The following is a 13,632-nucleotide window of genomic DNA, read 5'->3' as shown; positions in this document are numbered from 1 at the left end:
AGTACTATCAACAGCAAAGACCCTGTGTGCTACCAAGGCCCTGGGACTGGAGTGTAAGGACTCTTTCTGCATATGTTTTGACTCACCTTAGACTCCTAGAGGTTCTCTCCTGCTGCTTCTCTGGCTAATTAGGGTCACAAAGGATGACTTGAGTAAACACAATTAACAGAGATAAACAGGTCTCTCTCTACTTGGCTCGAGTCTGAATTGAGATGTTGAGAAATGTTTAGATCTCAGCAGAACTCAACCATATTTTACACTAAGAATCTAATCCCTGGCCTGAAACTTGAACAGGTGAATTTGGGTTTGGTAAAAACTTGAACAGGTGAAGTTCAAGTTTTTACCAAAAAGCAAACTGGAACTTTCCTAACAATGAGTAGATCTGGGTAAATGAGCTGTGTGCTGGGAAGCTCTCCTGTGGTGGCGGAATCTGGGGAGATTGGGATGGCTGGGGACTTCTTGCCTAGCGTACACAAGGTCCCTATCCACTGTCTCCTTCACCCGCAGGTTGTTGCCTTCTTCATCTGCTGCAAACAGGCTTTCACAACTTGGAGAGTCTTTGTGTTCCTGAACTTGGAAGAGCATGTGCCTTCTGAAAGCATGGGGGTGGAAAAAGACAGCCTAGGAGTCAAGACAGGTTGTAATCTCTCTTGAATTTCCACTTGCTCAAAGCCCTCTTTGTCCACTGACTCTGCCTCCTATCCCTTCCCACCCAACTTTATAATTGTTCCATATATCTAGGGTAAGTTTTTCTTCTAAAGCTTATACCCTCAACCCCACTCTTCCTGCAACATCTACCCAACTGCTTCTTAAACTCAAAAAAAAAAAAAAAAAAAAGCCATGTTCAGTGGTCCATTCCTGTAATTCAGCAACTCAGGAGGCTGAGGCAGGAGGGTCGAAAGTTCGAAGCCAGCTTCAGTAATTTAGCAAGTCCCTGTCTTAAAAACAAAAACAAAAAAACAAACTCCTAGAACTGATTTTCCAAAAATTCCTTCCTGAATTGGTGTGTGTGTGTGTGTGTGTGTGTGTGTGTGCCCGTGTTCATCCCTCCCTCCCTCTCTTACTCTTTCCTGGCTTGTGCATCTTTATTGTTCCCAATTTTATTTATGGGCTTATGTTCTCCACACCCCAAACTTACCTGGACATGCATATGTTATCAATGCTTTCCTGTCTACTGTGTGCTAGTTCACTGTTCTCCTTCTATCATCTGTATGTCATGTACATATTTGTTCCTCCCAGTGTGTTTGTCTTAAATTGCAGGCCCCCAGAGGCTAGTGCCACAGTTCCCACAGTGCCCAGAGCAGTTCCGTGCCACCTTTTGAAATGCCTAATGATATTCATTTCCTTCTCTGCTATTATGTGTGCTGAGGTGCTGACAGTTGTCCCCCCTCCCTCAGGCTCCTCTAAATATCCCAGTCAAAGGTGGGTAGCCCTTTCCCTCCCAAATTTGCTCTCACTGAAGCAAGTCTCAGAAGACCCGAGTTTCGGTCTCCATTCTATTCTTTGCTAACTCTTGTTTTCTGACAAGCCACTAGCCTTCTCTGAGTTGCGGTGTCCTCCTATCTACAAGGGGACAGTATTGATGTCCTTGATGAGGACAGAGTGTAATAGTGGCTGTGGAATGCTTGTAAACTATGAAACCTTTACAAAGGTCAAGGATCACGATCACTCTTGCTACCACTGCAGCCTCTCCTCTCTCTGTTCTTGGTATCAAGAACTCAAATTTGACTGTTGTTCCTGCATAATTTCAGAAACTGAATGGATTCAATGTTTCAAATTTGGGTAGGAATCTAATGAGAAAAGAATTTTGTCCTGAGAATCAGGACTCTGATTTCCCACCTAGGCACTATTTTATAAGGAGTGCATTGATGCGGTGCCTTTGAATCACTCTATGTCTCAGTTTCTCCATTTATAAAATGACCATGCTAAGAATTTCCAGGAAGAAAGTGCTATAACATTAAAACATTATTGATTTTGATGAAGTCAAAGACTGAAGGTATATATAAAATTGACTTATTTATACCCTTTTTGGTTTCCCTCCAGTAAAGGTGAAATTATAAAATAATAAACTTTGACTAAATATTTTTTTGGATATGACCACACTGGACTTGAATAGCTCATGAGATCTTGTGTTTGGGTGTATTTTTCCCATCAACCTAAGTTGTTGTGAAGATAGAGGAATTAATGCCAGTAACATGATTGGGGATCCCCGGATTAAAGGTTAAGTGTGTCCAAAGCAGAAGTAACTTTGCCCAAAGTTACAGCTCAGCCAGAAGAAGCAGAGAGCAGAGCTGGTATTTAGCAGTGACTTGGGGACTCAAGGACTCTCCGGATTCCACATCCATCACAGTCCACAAATACCCCTTCCTCTCATTTCCCTTTTTTGGGTCTTGGTTCCCCCCTCTCAGATCAGTACAGTGGAGAGGGTAAAGATCATGAAGGAACAGAATGGAAGAACAGGATTAACAGGAGGAAATGACCACTTTAGCTATTCTGGCTTTTTTTCCTGGCAGCCCAGGAGAAAGATTCCCCTAACTAAATGTTGGATTGCCAGAATCTATATATTTTTGAAGGCTCATTTCTTCCAGGAAGCCTGCTGAACTTAACTGGAGCAGAGGGTTAACTTCTGGTCTTAATCTATTTAGGATGTCTTTTCCAAGGCCTGACATTTGTTCCTCACTCTTAGAATACCTGAAACCTTGACCTGCTTACCACATAAACCTTTTTACTTTCTTTTGTATTTATTCACTGTTCACATCCGGCTCTCACAGTGTTCTCTTTATGACTGTCCATATCATTTGTCATCCTAAGAGGGCAGTGACTGTGTCTATCTACTTCTCATTATATAATGGCCAATAAAAGTGATAATCACTGTAATAGAGACGTGGGGATCATAGTCTAACAAATGCCAGTAATGGTGGTGAGGAATGGAGCAAGGACTCAGATGAAGTTAATTGAAAGGACATCACCTTCAGAATACTTTGAAAGAGCGTTGCTGTATTAACTGTCATGTTTTTCGAACTTGTGGAATCTTAAGAGATGGAAGGAACATCAGAGGTCATCTGTCCATTTTCTCGTTCAGTGCTACCAACCTCTCCTTGAGCCCTCACAATGATGAGGAGTTCACAATTTTGCCTGTCAACACAATCAGTGCTTTTTTCCTAGTAAAATATAATTACAAATAAAAATATTTGTGGGTCAGTTGAAGAACACTAATAAAACACTCAAGTACCCATCACCAGGTAAGAAATAGACATTACCATACCCCCCAAGATCTTCTTTTGCCTCTCCTAGAGTTCATTCAAGTTCAATGTTCAGATCACCCTAATTGTAGAAAATTCTTCCTCATGTAGAGCTGAAATGAGTTCTGTGGATACTTCTAGCCATGACCCCTAGTTCTGGACGCTGCGGCTGTGAGGTTAATGTTTCTTCCATACGACATCCACCAGTTATTAAAGGCAGAAATTATATTAGAGTTGCCAAAAGAAACATCCTTATTTCCTTTCCTTTTCAAATATGGCCTCCATAACCAAACATGGTCCTGCACAGACCTGGCTTGACTAATACCAATTACATATAGAGTGATATTGTTCCTTCCTTGATGGGACACTCTTTGTTTGCTTCTTTCTTTTTTCTTTTCTTTTTTTGTACTAGGGACTGAATCCAGAGATACATTACTGCTGAACTCTATCCTCAGCCCTTTTTATGATTATTTTTTATTTCAAGAGAGGGTCTTGCTAAGTTGCCCAGGCTGGCTTTGACCCTCCCCAGTCAATGGGATTACAGGAAAGCGCTATCTTTTCTTAAAAGATGACCTTAGATAAGATGGACAGTTTCAGAGGTTGTTGCACATTGCTGAGTTGATAGTCAAAATCCCTGTGACTCTCTTATAGGGGCTGTTAACCCAGAAGGACTTTTTAAACCTAAGTGCCAGAATTTTGTCCTGAGAATCAGGACTCTTTTACCTTAATTCCTGTCAATTTTATTTTCTTGATTTTAGTGTCTTATTTATTCCTGCCTGTCTGCATCATCTTTCTTTATTAGAATATATTATTGTTTAAGTTATTGATAGGCTCTACATGGGGCAAACATGGAAACAGCTTCTTCAGAACACATTGTTGAATGTTAAACTATTCTAAACACCATCACATATTTGCTACGTGGCTCAGACATCGCTGCAGGATCGTGCTGTGTCTCATCAGTCTACCTTTGATCTATGGAATGCCAGTTAGTAGCACTTCAGGTAATGGGATTCCAAATAGCAAAGTGCTTAGCTTAGTGCATGAGACTCTGCCAAAGAGTTAAAGCCATTGTAGAAAGCAGAGAACATCAAAGCAAAACTATGTTGGCAGTAGGAAGGGGGGGTACATGTACAGTTAGTTGGACATCGTAAGGAACTAGGAATCTTTTGTACTTTGGCATCAATTCAGAAGGTGGAACTTCTAGGTACATATGTTGCCAGAATATTTCTCTTGACAATAGATTATTGTAATGAGCTTGGCTGATGTGCTTGCAATAATGTGTTAAAACCAGCTTCACTGGCACAATTAAAAAAAAAAAAGTCATCATCGTTATAGTAAGAAGTCTTGATTTTGCAGTAAAAATCTGGGCTGACAATACTTTAAAGAAAGAAGAAAAACTCATGACTTGCTAGGAAAACAGCCTAGCATGCAATTCTTTCTCCTGGCTGTTAGGAAAGCACCCGAGGCACAGAGCAGGCACTGCAGATGCATAAACACACACAAGTGCCATCTTGTCCAGCTTCTCTATTATGCAGATGTTGGTTGCAGACCAAGTCCTCTCCTGCCCCTGCATGCCACTCTCGTCCAGAACAGTGCTGGTTTCTCTTAAGTTTCTCATAGAAAATATTTTGCCCTGAAACTGCCCCTGAAGCCTAGAACACTAATTGAACCTGAACATTTTAATTGAACCTCATTACTTGAGCCATGTGAGGGAGACAGAAGTCCCTTGAGTCTGAAATAGGGTGAGAGGAGACTTAACTCTCAGTCACACAGTTTGTCTCATGGTGCCAAAATACACTGCCTCTGGGAACCCAGTTACTTGTGGCAACTTGGATTTTGTGCTTCCACTGCTCCTCATTTACTTCATATCATTTGCACCTCACCTACCTGAGTCCTCTTACCTTGATGCAGAGGGAGAAGTAGGAATTTGATGGAAATCATGGGGCAGGGTGGTCTGAATTTAGGGAATCACCACTCAATCAGTCACTGCCACAAAGAATGCTGCTCATTGTCTAGGCACTTGGTTCTTCCCTATTCTGTAGAACACGGAGGGTCAGATGTGTGGGGTTTTGTGGTGTAAAAGTGACACATGCTAGAATCCAGCAGTGCTTTGTGTGGATTTGTGACATGCATCCTGCATTTCCACAGAATCAAAATCAAATGCCACTTCAAATAGCTCAATATTATTAGTTTATCTTTACTTCTTGGTTGAAACTGCTCTTAGCATAACAGAACATTATGGACCTATTGGCTAAATTCATCTGAAAAAATTTTTTTTTTGGTACTGGGCATGGAGCCTTGGTGCATTCTACAATTGAATTAGATCCCCACCCCTCATTATTTTTATTTTGAGATTGTTTCTTGCCCAGGCTGGTGTTGAATCTGAGATCTTCCTGCTTCAGCCTCCCAAGTATCTAGGAGTACAGGCATGTGCCACTGCACCTGGTAGGATCATTCTTTATCAGAATAGAAATGGCCTGGTAATGTAATACTGGCTGATATACCATCTTTGCAGGTACTAATAGACAGAATGCATGTTCAGTTTTGAAAGACATTTTTCTAGAACACATAATAACTCTTGGAGTTGTATAAACATATTTTTCAACATATATATTTTTGATATTTTAATACTTCATTCTTCCATTATTCATTCCAGAAAAATTCATGTAGTCGCTACTACATGCATTCTGCCAGACTTGGGGGAGACAAAACTCACAGAGCTTGGTCTCCACTGATTGTAATAACAGTTCCATTAGCAATAGTGCCTACAATTATTTACAGGTGTGAACTGTAGACACTGTAAGCCAAACATATGAACAAAGTTTACATGTTGTAATCAACTATAACACCAACAGGTTCATCTAGTTTATTAAATTGTATTCATCTGTTCCTTCCATAGATAGTGGTTGAACACTTAGTATCTGTCAAGTTCTAGGGGTACAAAGATGATTGACACACTGATATTTGCTTCAAAGAGTTAATGGGACTGGATGCAGTAGTGCATGCCCGTAATCCCAGAGGCTCAGGAGGCTGAGGCAGGAGGATCGTGAGTTCAAAGCCAGCCTCAGCAAAAGTGAGGTGCTAAGCAACTCAGTGAGACCATGTCTCTAAGTAAAATACAAGAAAGGGTTGGGGATGTTGGTCAGTGGTTGAGTGCCCCTGAGTTCAATCTCTGGTATACCCCACCCCCAAAAAAAGAGTTAATGGGAGAGGTGTATATAAACAGATAACTGTGATACAATGTGGTAGCAGTTCTAACAGATAGTTTGGTAACTTACCCAGCAGTTATTCTCACCCCCTTTTTCCATTATAAAAGTAAAAATGTTTTTCCAACCTCCATTATAACTAGGATAGAGGAAGGTTAGCAAATCCTGGTCTATAAGTCTACTGAAGGATTCCAGGAATAATTTCTCACCTCAAAAGAGTGATTCCCAGAGGGGTTCTCCTACAGCAGAATCTCCTGCTATGATTAGAATTGTGTACCCCCCAAATTCATGTTCAAGTCCTAACTCCAAGGACTTCAGAATGTGAGTATTTGCAGATAGGGTCTCTAAAGAGGTAATTAGGTCAAAATGAAGCCATGACTGTTAAAATGAAGCCTAATCCAATATGATTGGTGTTTTTATAAAAAGAGGATATTTAGCCCAGCATGGTGGCACACACCTGTAATCCCAGTGATTTGGGAGACTGAAATAGGAGGATTGCAAGTTCGAGGCCAGGTTCAACCATTTAGCAAGGCCTTAAGCAACTTAATGAGACCCTGTCTCAAAATAAAAAATAAAAAGGGCTGGGGATATAGTTAGTGGTAAACCAGTTAAACCTCACTCCTCCCCCCCACACACACACAGAAGAAGAAAAGGACATTTAGACACAACGCATGCAGAGGAAAGAAGACGTGGAGACATAGGGAGAGGATGCTCATATGGTCATCTACAAGTCAAGGAGAACTGCCTCAGAACCAACCCTGTGGACACCTCGATATTGAACTCCTAACATCCAGAACTGTGAGAAAATCAAATTCCTATTGTTTAAGCCACCCAGTCTTCAGTACTTCATTATGGTGGCCCTAGCAAGCTTAGTCTATCTTTAATCTATCTTCCCTGCTTTTGAATGTTGTGAGTTTGGAGCTGCTGCCACCATCTTGCAGAAGGCCAAGAGAATCCTGGCAATGCTAACTGACATCACTAAGCCATCTCTGGGACCATCTACCAGCAGACTTCTAGTGAAGGGACAATAAACCCTTATTGTTTTAGCTGCTTTACATGTGGGAGTTCTGTTACAACCACAGACATCTTAATTGACACATGCAAGGATAGAGGCATTGTGAGACGATAGGGGCACCAAGAAGAGGTGACAAGATGACAACTAAGCTTGGGGTCTTTAAAGTGGTGCAGAAATTAATCAAATAAAGGACTGAACAAAGGGTGTTTCAGGCAGAGAGTATAAAAACACGAGCAGATGCTTCAGATAAGTGGGAGAAACTTAGTAGTTAGAAGGCTTTGGCATTGTAGGAATCCAGCACCGAACATGAAGTGTCATGACATTTGACAGGGGTGGCGGGAGGTAGATAGTGGAGTGAGGCCTTTTTTTTTTTTTTTGGTGCCAAGGATTGAACCCAGGGCTGCTTAACCAACCACTGAGCCATATCCCTAGCCCTTTTATATTTTCTTTTGAGACAGGGCCTCACTAAGTTGCTGGGCTGGCCTCCAACTTGTGATCCTTCTGCCTCAGCCTCCTTGATTTCTGGGATTACAGTCGTGCACCACCATATCTAATGAGAATGAGGCCTTGGTTGCTGCTAAGGAGCGTGACTGTTTCCTATTGGCTTGATAAGAATAATGTGAGTGGAAGATAAATTTATGGGATCAAAACTGGAGGTAGAGATACCAATTAGGAATTTTATGAGCATTCAGGAGAGAGAGGGGAAAGAACAAAATTAAGGCAATCTAATAAAGATGGAGAGTAATGACTGATTCCAGAAAATTCAGGAGGTCCACTTGGATGGTGCTGGGCATCCATAATACTGTCAAAGGTAAATGTTTGTTATTTATAAATTGGCTTATACCGGAAAGCTGAACTTTATACTGAAACCACTTTGTCTATTTTTACATTTTTTTTATGCAAAAAAATTTTTAAGGACTACTTACTTCCCTGTTTTCTTCAACATAGTTTACTAGATATTAACCTTTTCTTGATGACTCATGGTCACCATTATGAGATAGGGAGATGTCACGTTATAGAGGAAAGGGTCAAGTCATGGTATGCAGGAAGGTGTCCTGTGTTGGATGTCAAAGGTCAGGTTTATTCCCAGCTCCACAACTCATTAATCTACCTGGCCATGGAGAGTCATGGGGCCTCTCTGAGACTTCATTTTCTCCTTGGCTGCCCGTTTCTCAAGCTTCCTGTGGAGGTGTAATGACATAATGCTCCAGTGAGGGTCTGGTGAAGCTTTAGGTACCAGACAATAACACATTATAGCCCTTTTTCTAAAGTCAGGTGACATACAACACATTGCCTGTCTACTTTTGAGTCTTATTCTCCTCGCTGCTAGGTTGTTGGCTGTCCCTCTGTTCCCAGGTGCTTCCCTCTCAAGGAAGACTGTCACCCACACCCCACCTTGCTCTTTGAGGGCCATGGACTGGAAAGCCAGTGGTCAAACCTCTTAGATATTTTGTCCAGTGTAACCCAGTAAGGCTCCTTGTGGAAGCCAAAGGATCTGGCTTTGGTTCAATTTGTGTCAGCTATTTTTGGTGCTTAAAGGCCATTTTCACTTCCGGATTTGGTGTTGCATTCCACAGAATTGAGGTTGTCAGAGCCTAACTTCCAGTTAAATGGAGTGTCACTACAGTGCTTTCCTACTGTCATCCAAGCTGATCAGTGTTCATGCTTCCTGCTTGGTTCTCTCTTCTCTCTCTCTGTAACCAGTCTTCAATGATATCATGTACTGATTGATCCTCACTGCCAACCCTGTGACATAAATTAAGACAGAAACCTTGCCTGTAACTTTCAACAGAGGAGATTTCTTGCATTCCCATCTAGGGATTTAGGGACCCTGAGTTTCCTTCTCCTCTTGCTTTCCCTCTGAAGGGGTCTTTGACAGCATGTTGCTCCCCAAGCAGACTATGGGATCCCAGACCCAGGAATAAGGTTAAGAGTAACCCATTTAAGTAGTAGTAGAAAATTACTTGAGTGGTATAGCATAGGTGTAGGGCCTGGATTTTTGAGTTGGACCAGCTTGGGTGTGTTATTTATTTCCTCATCTGTAAGATAAGGATAATATTTCCTTACAAGGAGTCAATGTAATAATGCATATAAGGCAAATAGCATAGACCCTGGTACAAATGGAAGGTGACCATGTTGTTAAAGAAACCAGTCCTGGGAGATAATAAGGCCAGAGAGAGAAGGGTCTGGATTCCTTAGGACCAGAGAAGACAGGAATTGTTAGAAAGGGAATACTAGTAGAGGGTTAGGTGTTGGGTGGAGTGGGTTCAAGACCACAGGCTGGATTTTGAATTATACAGTGAAAGCAGCTCCTAGGATCTAACCACGCCGAGCTAGGTTTAGGGTATAGAGGAGGGAGATATGGGGGGTGGGGGGTGGCTTAGGTGTTTATTTATTTATTTATTTAATTTTTGAATTTTAATACTTATTTTTTGGTTCTCGGCGGACACAACATCTTTGTTTGTATGTGGTGCTGAGGATCAAACCCGGGCCGCACGCATGCCAGGCGAGCGCACTACCACTTGAGCCACATCCCCAGCCCGGCTTAGGTGTTTAGTACCTTCAGAAACCTTAGCTAAGTCTGAAACCTCAGTCTTCATATTGAGAAGCTCTTCCTAGATTTCTTCATCTGAAGAACTCCCCTCCTCTCTCAAACATCTTTCCTTCTGAGTCCTCATCAGGTGCCCCTGGGTGATGGATCAATGACTATCGTGAATTCTTTGATATGCCTCCCTTAAGATGTGGGATCTATTTCCCTTTTGACTTTGGTTAGCCTTTGGCTGCTTTGACCAAGAGAGTCCAGCAGAAATGACACTGTGTGCAGCCTGGGCCCAGGTTTTAAGAGGCTTTGCAGCTTCCACCTTGCTCTCCTGTAACTCTGAGCTGACATCTAAGAAGACCAGTTTTCCTACTAGACAAAGGACACGCAGAGACCCGGAGGCTACATGGGAAGGGAAAGGTACCAAGCTGAGTCCAGGTTGCTGCTGCTCCAGGCCAGGGGCAAACATGTGGATAAAGTCATCTCAGGCTGTCCAGCCCAGCTGAGCCACCAGCCAAAGCTGCATCAGTGCTGTGTGGAGCGGAAGAATCATCCCACTGAGCCCAACCCAAATTCCAAGCCCAATCCAATCTCCCAGCTTTTTTCTTTTCTGCTCTTCCTCCTTTTCTTCCTCGTCCTCCTCCTTTTTCTCCTTTTCCTTCTCCCCCTTTTTCCTCAGTGCTGGGGATTGAACCCAGAACCTTCACACACTAGGCCAGTGTGGTGCCACCAAGCTACACTGTCATTCCATTCCAAGTTCCTGACCTACAAAATCCTGGGTTATAACAAGCTGTCTCTTGTTTTAGGCAGATACATTTGTGGGTGTCTATTAAAGCAACAGGTAACAGAACAAAATAAGGACAAAATAAGGTTTATTTATAGTAATTTTGGGTGGGCACAAGACAGCTTCAGGGGTAAAGAGGGCTCTTCATAATCTCTATCAAAATACTCTCAGACAGGCCCGGCATGTGGTACAGGCCACCCTAGCAGCTCAGGAGGCTGAGGCAGGAGGATCAGGAGTTCAAAGCCAGCTGCAGCAACTCAGCGAGACCCTGTCTCTAAAAATATATATATATATAAAAAGAGCTGGGGATGTGGCTCAATTGTTCAATCTCTGATATAAAACAAAAAAACAACCCCCCCCAAAAGAAACCCACAAAAACCTTCTCAGACATCGTTATTAGAATAAGGAACATAGTCAATCACATTGTTGCTACTGATTTAAGGCCCAAAGTCCAACTGACCTGGGAAAGGCAATTCATTGACTAAAACTCACCTTATTCCTGCGAGAGTGACTCTATTATTCAAATTGTTTTATGTGTATATGAAATATATTTGGGAGGGGAGATCCTCCCCCTTCTCTTGCTGAATATTGGAAGAGGGTGGAAGAGAGTCCAGTTGAAAGAACTGGAAAGAGGACTACAAAATATTTTCCCGAACTTGCCAGTTTTGTTGAGAGCCAGCTCCATTTACCTTCTTCATATGTAGAGAAATAATAAGCTCTGTCCAGGGTGTCTTAGTGGGATAGTCCTATACCCAGCGGGGGATGCACTGACATTATCTCCCATGCTCAGACACCAAATCAGAGATACAGAGTTAGGGAGCAGTTCCTCACTCAGTTCTCCTGCCATGTCAGTGGGGGGTTGGAATTCAGTGCTAACTTTCCTGGCTGTTTGTCTCAGGGACTTTTCTATAGCCCAGTGATGTTTCCTTTACCCATGGCGCATAGTGAAGGACACATTTCAGTCATGATTATTTTGTAATTCTCTTGAACCCCGATTCCTGGAGATTCGGCCTCTTTTCTGAGTGGTTGCTATCCATCACTCCAACAAGGTGAGAAGGGGCAGCATATTCTTTCCCAGAGATGGAAACTGAGCATAGAGAAGTGGGTTTGCCACCAGCTCACAGCTGAGAAAGGCATTTTGATGTGCTGGAGAATTTCAAAGGGTCAGGTGTCTGACCTCAGGCATTTACATTCAAGATAGGGATATGGAGTCTGCTTCCTTGAGGTGGGTGGGGGAGGTCAAGAAGCCATGACTAAGCAGAGTCTGTGCATTGACAATGGAAGGCTGCCTCAGAGTCGAGGAGGGATGGAATAGAGAAGGCTCTGCTCAGACGGCCTCTTAGGGGAGGTGATGGGCATGAACGGGAAAGAGAAGTGAAAGCAAACATTCTAGGAGGAAATGTTTTGTGAGAAGTTTCAGCAGCAGAGACAAGCACTGTACATGTTGAGGACGTGATAAGAAACTTGCCTGCGATAGAGCTGGGTCTCTCCCCAGGAGGCGGGAGGGGTGGTCAGGACCAGGGAGGGAAAGGCGGGGTAATTGATAATGGAGGGAGGCTGCACTCCTAGGGCATTTTCCTCTCCGAATCTCTGGACTTTTCCCTTCCTGTGGACAGACTTGTCCTCTGGTCTCTGGCATCTCCCAGGTCCATCTACCTTTACAACTCATCTGTATGTCTTGCCTCTGTAATAATCACAAGAGCCAGTAATTGTTGAGTGTTTATAATGTGCCAGATTGCTGAGGCTGGCTTTGAACTCACGATTCTCCTGCCTCAGCCTCCTGAGCTGCTGGGATTATGGGCACGTGCCACAGCTCAGGGCTGCTTGAAACTCTTTACATGCGTTTTTCTTTTTTGAGCCCCACTGGAAATATTAAGACAGAGTCTGTACTTTGGAGATGAGAGAATTATGAGACTGTGAGACAGACCCGGGAATGTGTTGAGAAAGATTTGATAACTTGCCCCATGAATCCCTTATCACTCACTAATGGTAGAGCCAGGAAGGAGTCCTGGCAGTTGGTTGGACACTAGGCTACCTTTTTACCATCGTCTGTTGCGGATTTGGGGTGGTAGAAAGGATCACATGCGGGACCAGCTATACAGTTTGTGGCTCTCAGTGCAAAATGAAAACATGTGTCCTTTGTTCAGAAACTGTTAAGAGTTTCAATATGGTGACAGCCAAGAGTGAGGTCTGAGTGCACAAATAGATAAATTGCTGGCCCAAGAACTGGGCCTGATTGTGTGGGCTGCTGCCGACACACAAGAAGGTCAGACACAGCAGGCTTAAGTGTTGTCAGCAGCCCCTGAGCACCAGGTCTGCCCCCTTCTCCCTCAGCATTCTCACTGAGCATGAGGAGGGGCAGGGGGAAAGCCACAGAGTTGACACTGCCAGTGTGGAGGGGACAGTAAAGCTGGCCTTGGCTGATCTGTCCTTGAAGTTCCAGCTCCCAGAAGCCCAGGCAAGAGCCGCCTTCAGATGAGGTTTATACAGTATTCAGAGTAACATAGTGTACAGATATGCATCCACGTGATAAGACATGAACAGGCACTAATAACCTGGGACTTCCTGGCTCATCAAGGCTCTCTACATCTCTGTTCAATTAATGAGCACTTACTGGGTGCTAGCAATCTGCTAAGTGATGGGGGGGTAGGTAGAATAATCTAGGAAAGTCAAGATTCCTACCCTCAAGGAATTTTGCACCCTGGTTGGGGGATATAAGATTTCTAAATATTAAATAATTAGAAGACAAAGCCAAATAATACAGAATTATTTTTGCTGATTAAATATTAGGGTCAAGATAGATGTCATCCATGTCACTTGCTAGGTGGTGCCAGGAGAAGGAGCCA

The sequence above is a fragment of the Ictidomys tridecemlineatus genome, chromosome 11 (genome assembly GCF_052094955.1).
Source record: "Ictidomys tridecemlineatus isolate mIctTri1 chromosome 11, mIctTri1.hap1, whole genome shotgun sequence".
Taxonomy (NCBI): Eukaryota; Metazoa; Chordata; class Mammalia; order Rodentia; family Sciuridae; genus Ictidomys; species Ictidomys tridecemlineatus.
Note: the sequence above shows the minus strand (reverse complement) of the source record.